Source organism: Belonocnema kinseyi, chromosome 1, assembly GCF_010883055.1.
Source record: "Belonocnema kinseyi isolate 2016_QV_RU_SX_M_011 chromosome 1, B_treatae_v1, whole genome shotgun sequence".
Taxonomy (NCBI): domain Eukaryota; kingdom Metazoa; phylum Arthropoda; class Insecta; order Hymenoptera; family Cynipidae; genus Belonocnema; species Belonocnema kinseyi.
The window spans coordinates 61,703,669-61,709,444 of record NC_046657.1 but is presented as its reverse complement, the minus strand read 5'-3'; positions in this window follow the sequence as shown (position 1 = coordinate 61,709,444).

Sequence of the window (5,776 nt, the reverse complement as noted above, 5' to 3'; positions counted from 1 at the left end):
ACATGTGCTCCCCTCTTCGTAACAGAGGGTCAATGACCTCGCGGCGTAGTGCAGGGGAAAGGCGGTAGTCTAGATATTCGGCCGAGGATTCGGAGTGTGCGGCTATCGCTCCATAGTGGCCCCTTACTACTGAAATTGCCCAAATGAGCCTACGATTTTTGGCGCTGTAAATAAAATTAAAACGAAGTATTGGAAACGAGTACTCTAATCAGTGCACTACAGTTTCGATGTAAAGGCCCTTTCGTGGGTAACCTTTATCTCCTTTGTACAATTTCGGGACTCGCCAAAACATAAACAATCAGCGCTGTATGAATCGTTTCTGTTGGAGTTACGTCTTAAAAAATATTATTTATGAAAAATAGTCATTCACATCAGAGTGGCGATTTTAATCCAAGAAGAAAAATTCCAGGTGATTTCCCGGGTCGTCCTTAGTTCGCAAATAAATTTAGAATGTTCAACTTTTTTAAACCACAGAGTTCAAAGAATGAGATTTGATTAAAAAAGTATAAGTCCATGATATCATTTTCAATGCTTCAGATTAAAGAATCAATGAATTTGATTAGAAGCTTTTTATTTTCTTGATCATCATTTTGCTCAATTTTATGACCTCTATATATTGAATAATTTTTGAGAAATGCGAAAAATGCTGTGGCGCAACAATTCTTATTGGTGGCTCATATGTACGCATCTGCAGCGCAATTCAGTGGACTGGTGTTAGTGGCCTAAGAATATTGACGTTGTTTACTATTTTATTTAACAAAAACAAAAAAATAATCTTCTAAAATTCGTGGACTTAATTCATTTTTAGAATTTACTGTCTAAAACTGAAGGCTGCATCATCTATTTCGTGTTTTAATAAAGCATTGCTTTTTGGCGAAAAAAATACTGTTGAAGCCAAGGCTTGGCTTGATAAACATTAGTCGAGCTCTTCGCCAGGGAAGTCAGCCTTTAAAAAGTTGTTTGCTAAGTTTAAACGAGGCGAAATGAGCACCGAGGACGATGCATGCAGTGGACGCCCCAAAGAGGCCGTTACCGATGGAAACATAAGAACGTCTACAAAATAATTTTGGATAACCTCATAGTGAAGTTGATCGAGATAGCTGAGGCTCTTAAGATATCAAAGGAGCGTGTTCGACATATCGTTCATGAATATTTGGGTATGCAAAAGTTCTGTTCAAAGTGGGTGCCGCGCGAGCTGACAATCGACCAAAAACAACAACGAATTGATGATTCTGAGCAGTGTTCAAAGCTGTTTAGCTAGAACAAAGCAAAATTTATGCGTCGATATGTGACAATGGATGAAGCGTGGCTCCATAATTTCACATCAAAATCAAAACGATCGTCATATGAGTGGACTGCCCGTGGTGAGCCGGCTCCAAAGCGTGCAAAGACGCAACAGCCAACTGGCAAGGTTATGTCATCAGTATTTTGGGATGCGCATGTTATAATATTCATCGACTATCTTAAAAAAAAAAACTATCAACAGCGACTATTACATAGCGTTATTGGAGCGCTTGAAGGACGAAATTGCAGGAAAATGGCCCCATTTGAAGGAAAAGAAAGTGCTGTTTCACCAAGACAATGCAGCGACTTTTTCCTGTTCTAAGACGTCCAGGGAATTCTCGCTGGAAAGAAATGTAGCGCCGATGAAGAGGTAATCGCCGAAACTGAGGCCTATTTTGAGGCTAAAGACAAACTCTATTATAAAAATGGTATCGAAAAATTGTATGATCGCTATAATCGTTGTATCGCCCTCAAAGGTAAGTATATTGGATAATAAAATCACATTTTATCAACAAAAAAAAACTTTTCCTATATGTCTGCGAACTTTTCAGCCCAAGTGTTATGATATTTGATCTCTAAAATTTGTATTTTCGTTCTATTTTGGGTGTCCAATAATAAAAAGAAAATTCATAAGGTAGTAACCATTTAATCAAAAAATTAATAAAAAACTTATATAAATTAAGCGAAAGTTTGCAGCAATAGAGAAAATAAAAAGCTAGATATTGGAGAAGAGCACAGAAAATCGCCGATCCTCCAATATACACCGAAATCAATGTTAAACTGAGTTTCCAACAATTTAAGCTATACAGATTCATTCTAAAAATCTAGGAGCAAAGCATCATTTAGAGACTGTTTTTCTCATCGAGAGCAAAGTGAAGTGTCGCCTACAAACTGTCAGGCACCTGTCAAGATGATTTTGTCGGGCGTTATTTGGGTGCAATATATGTTGATAAGCAGGCAAGTTATAATAATAATTACCTTAGTTTTAATTTCCTCCCATTTACCAGTGACTATTAGTGCCTTGAAATAAAAATTGTACTTGGCATGATAGAATATCCAAATCTTAGGCTAGTCAAAACCTACGCGACATTCAAACTAATAAATCCGGGGTGTAAAAAATTAAGTCGTGGCCGTCTGCATCGAAATTGATGGCAGGGCGATCCAACAAATTTCCACTAGATTTGCTGCGGAAGTTTAAAGTTATCTATTATTGCAGTTGCTAGTGTCATACATGAACAACAAGTTAACTAGAATTGTATAATAAAAACAGAAATTTGTTTTTCATGATGATTAGGGATGTGAAGTTTCATGATACTTAAGCCTGTTTAAAAGTTTGATGAAACATTGAGGGCTTCGTAAAACATTGTAATGTTTCAATTATAGAGGGGGGAAAATTCAAACTGATAAAATAAAATTCTAACCTGACCTTAGAGACCAAGCCGATCTGCGCATGCACAAAATCATTTTTCTTCTTACCCCTATGTTTCATAAAACATATTTCTAATATCTCGAGCGCGGCGTCAGTTGTCCCGCCACTTCCTGATTGCCCCACCACTTCCTACTTTTCAGTGGAAGAAATATAAATTGTAATTTTATAAAACGTTCAAGAGGTAAAAACAATCAAAGTTTTAGCATCTTTCTTTCAAAGAGATTGTTTTATCTAAAATAGGCAGCACAAGCGCACTTTATTTTCCCGTGGAGCGGCAGTAAAATAGCACTTTATTTTACTGTGATGGTTTCGCGCTTCGCGCTCGATGATGTATTTATCTCGCGCTTCACGGTTGGTCTTTATATTTTCTCACATTCTTGCGCAAACCTTTTAAAATTAAGATTTAAAACATCCACCGCTGTAATTTTGCGATTGTGCATTCTCTTTTATTAAAAGAGCTTCGCTTTGAGATCGCCTACGGCACGCGACTGATGGCAATCGCACTCCGAGTTCAGTCTTTGCATTTCTCACGCATTCATGGGCATACATTTCAAAATCAAAGGTCAACGGACCGACAACTGTAATTTGGTGATTTTGAACTATCTTTTGTTAAAGCTCTTTCGGGTTTAACGCACACATTCTGGTCACATATCTCGTGCTTCGCACTCAATTTTGTCCAAAATGTCAACTTTCTACATCATAAACAACACTTTTATATCAAATATGATACATTTTTTATGTAACTCTGCCGGGGATTGTTTATTCAAAAATTGCAAAATAAAGAGCAAACTATATTTATCATGACTCATCTTATAAAAAAATAATTAATAATGAATTTATAGATCTTTTCAGGCGAACATTTTTGTCTGTTAATTTTAGTTTGTACCTTGTGTCGTTTGTTCAAAAGAATTGTATATTCATATTTTGAATGTTATTTTTTACGTCTGAAGCAAAAACTGCGCTTCCTATCGAAACGTGATTCATTATAACTTTGTATTTCTTTCCAGGGCGCGCAATCTTAGCTTATTAATTTTTTTCGCATCTTGCATAGTTTGACTAAAAATGGAATTTTTCATTATTCTTGGTAGGATCAAATTTGGAATTTTCAACTTTTCGAACAAATGAGAAAAGTTGTTAGCACAATCTTGTAGGGTTTTCAAAAAGCAACGTTTTTCTTCTACTGACTTTTTTCATATCGTTTGTTGTTTGGCTTGAAATGTTCATTTCAAGGATAATGTCTATGTTATTTTAAAAATTTTGGTTACGATCAAATTTTGAATTTTTAGCTCTTCGACCAAATTAAAAAAGTTTTTATGTTCACCTTGTAGGGATTTCAAAAATCAAAGTTTTTTACTTGTTTTCATAGCATGCGTTGTTTGGCTTGAAATGTTCATTTTAGTTTGTTTTTTTTTTATTTTGAAAATGCTCTAACTCTGGTAATTTGTTTTCACATAAAAAGTCATAGAGATAAATTGTTTGAGTTTCTGAGCAATATGAATAATCTTACATAGAATTTTATAATCTTGAAAAAATGTGGTTTCAAACATTTTTTTAATGCGCTGACTTTTTGAAATTGGTATCTAAAATCTAAAACGTGTGATCAAACTCATTGGGTCTCAAAACGTGAAGATGTGATGAAAACGGAAAAGTGAAATTTTACATCAAACCAATACCTTCTCATTAGGATGAGAATGTAAAAAGTGAGAAGGATTAATTAAAAAACTACGTTAAACTGTACTTCGATTGTGGCCGTTTAACGTTATTCCACGCGAGTGTGTACGCGGTACAATCAAGTTAAATTCTGTATCCTAGTATAAATTTTAACTTTATTGCTTAGGTGCACAATCTACCTTTAGAGATATGATAATAAAGTTTTAAGGAGAGAAGTTACAGCAATAATTTTTTATATTCTTCCTGATTACTGAATAACATTTTTACAAATATAATTTAATTTAATTCAATAAATATATTCAAACTCTATACAATTCAAAATTTTCTTCGGGAAATTGTTTCACATCTCATTATTAATATTATCTACTATGTTTCCGAAAATGAATGTTAAAAATCATACTTACTCTTTATTCCAATTCAAATCTACGATATATTTCGCTTGGCCAGGATTATTGTACGAGCTTATAATTAATATTTTCTCTTTAGCATTCCTGATAAATGATGAAAAACTATTTTAAAATGCTAAATGAGTAACATTGATTTCACTGTAAAAATTTTATAGAGAAAAGATTACTTTTTACGAAGATATTTGAAAAATAGAGCAAAGATTAACCGATTCCCATGCATTGCGTCAATAGCAATCCCCTCAGCAATCAAATAAGCGAAGTAAGCTAGTGATTACAGTGAAAATACTTTATTTTATATGGAGACGATCATGACTTTTTCTATTAATCTCGGCTTTAGTTTAAATGTCGACGGCCATAGCTAACCTAATATTTGGAGGTTGCATTAGGAAGCTATAATTTTATTCTAAGCGACTAGTACGCACTGTTTAATGAAATAAAGTTGAAAATTAGGTAAATATTATTCTAATTAATTTCCTTATTAATAAATATTAAGTACAATATCGCAAAGCGAATAGTTGCTTTGACAGGTGTTCAGGTGGCTGACAGCGCTGTTTCGTACTTCACAACTCTGCATAAGCCATAACACAGTGTCCAAATCATACATCCCCCTAGATGCCCAGGTGTGCACCTATGTTCAGAGGACTAAAGGGGGAGGGTCGGTAAGGCCGGTTTTTGGCCTAATTTATTTTTGGACCCAAAAATCTGAAAAAATCATGGTAGTATCTTATAAGTATCCCGAGTCGATTGCACTCTAAACGGACTACCCTCCACCCCCCAGCCACCCCCACCACCTACAAATATAGGAAACACCACTACCCACCAACTGTATTTTCGAGAGATTTGACTCTCTTAAACATGTATTCTGAGGTTAGCTCGGGTTTCATATGGTTTTCGGGGTCGCCGAATACAAATCTGGCGTCCTTTGACTTTTATCGCGTCAGGTTTAAGGTCATTGGAAGGTCAAATCGAGAGAAAACGGTAAAAA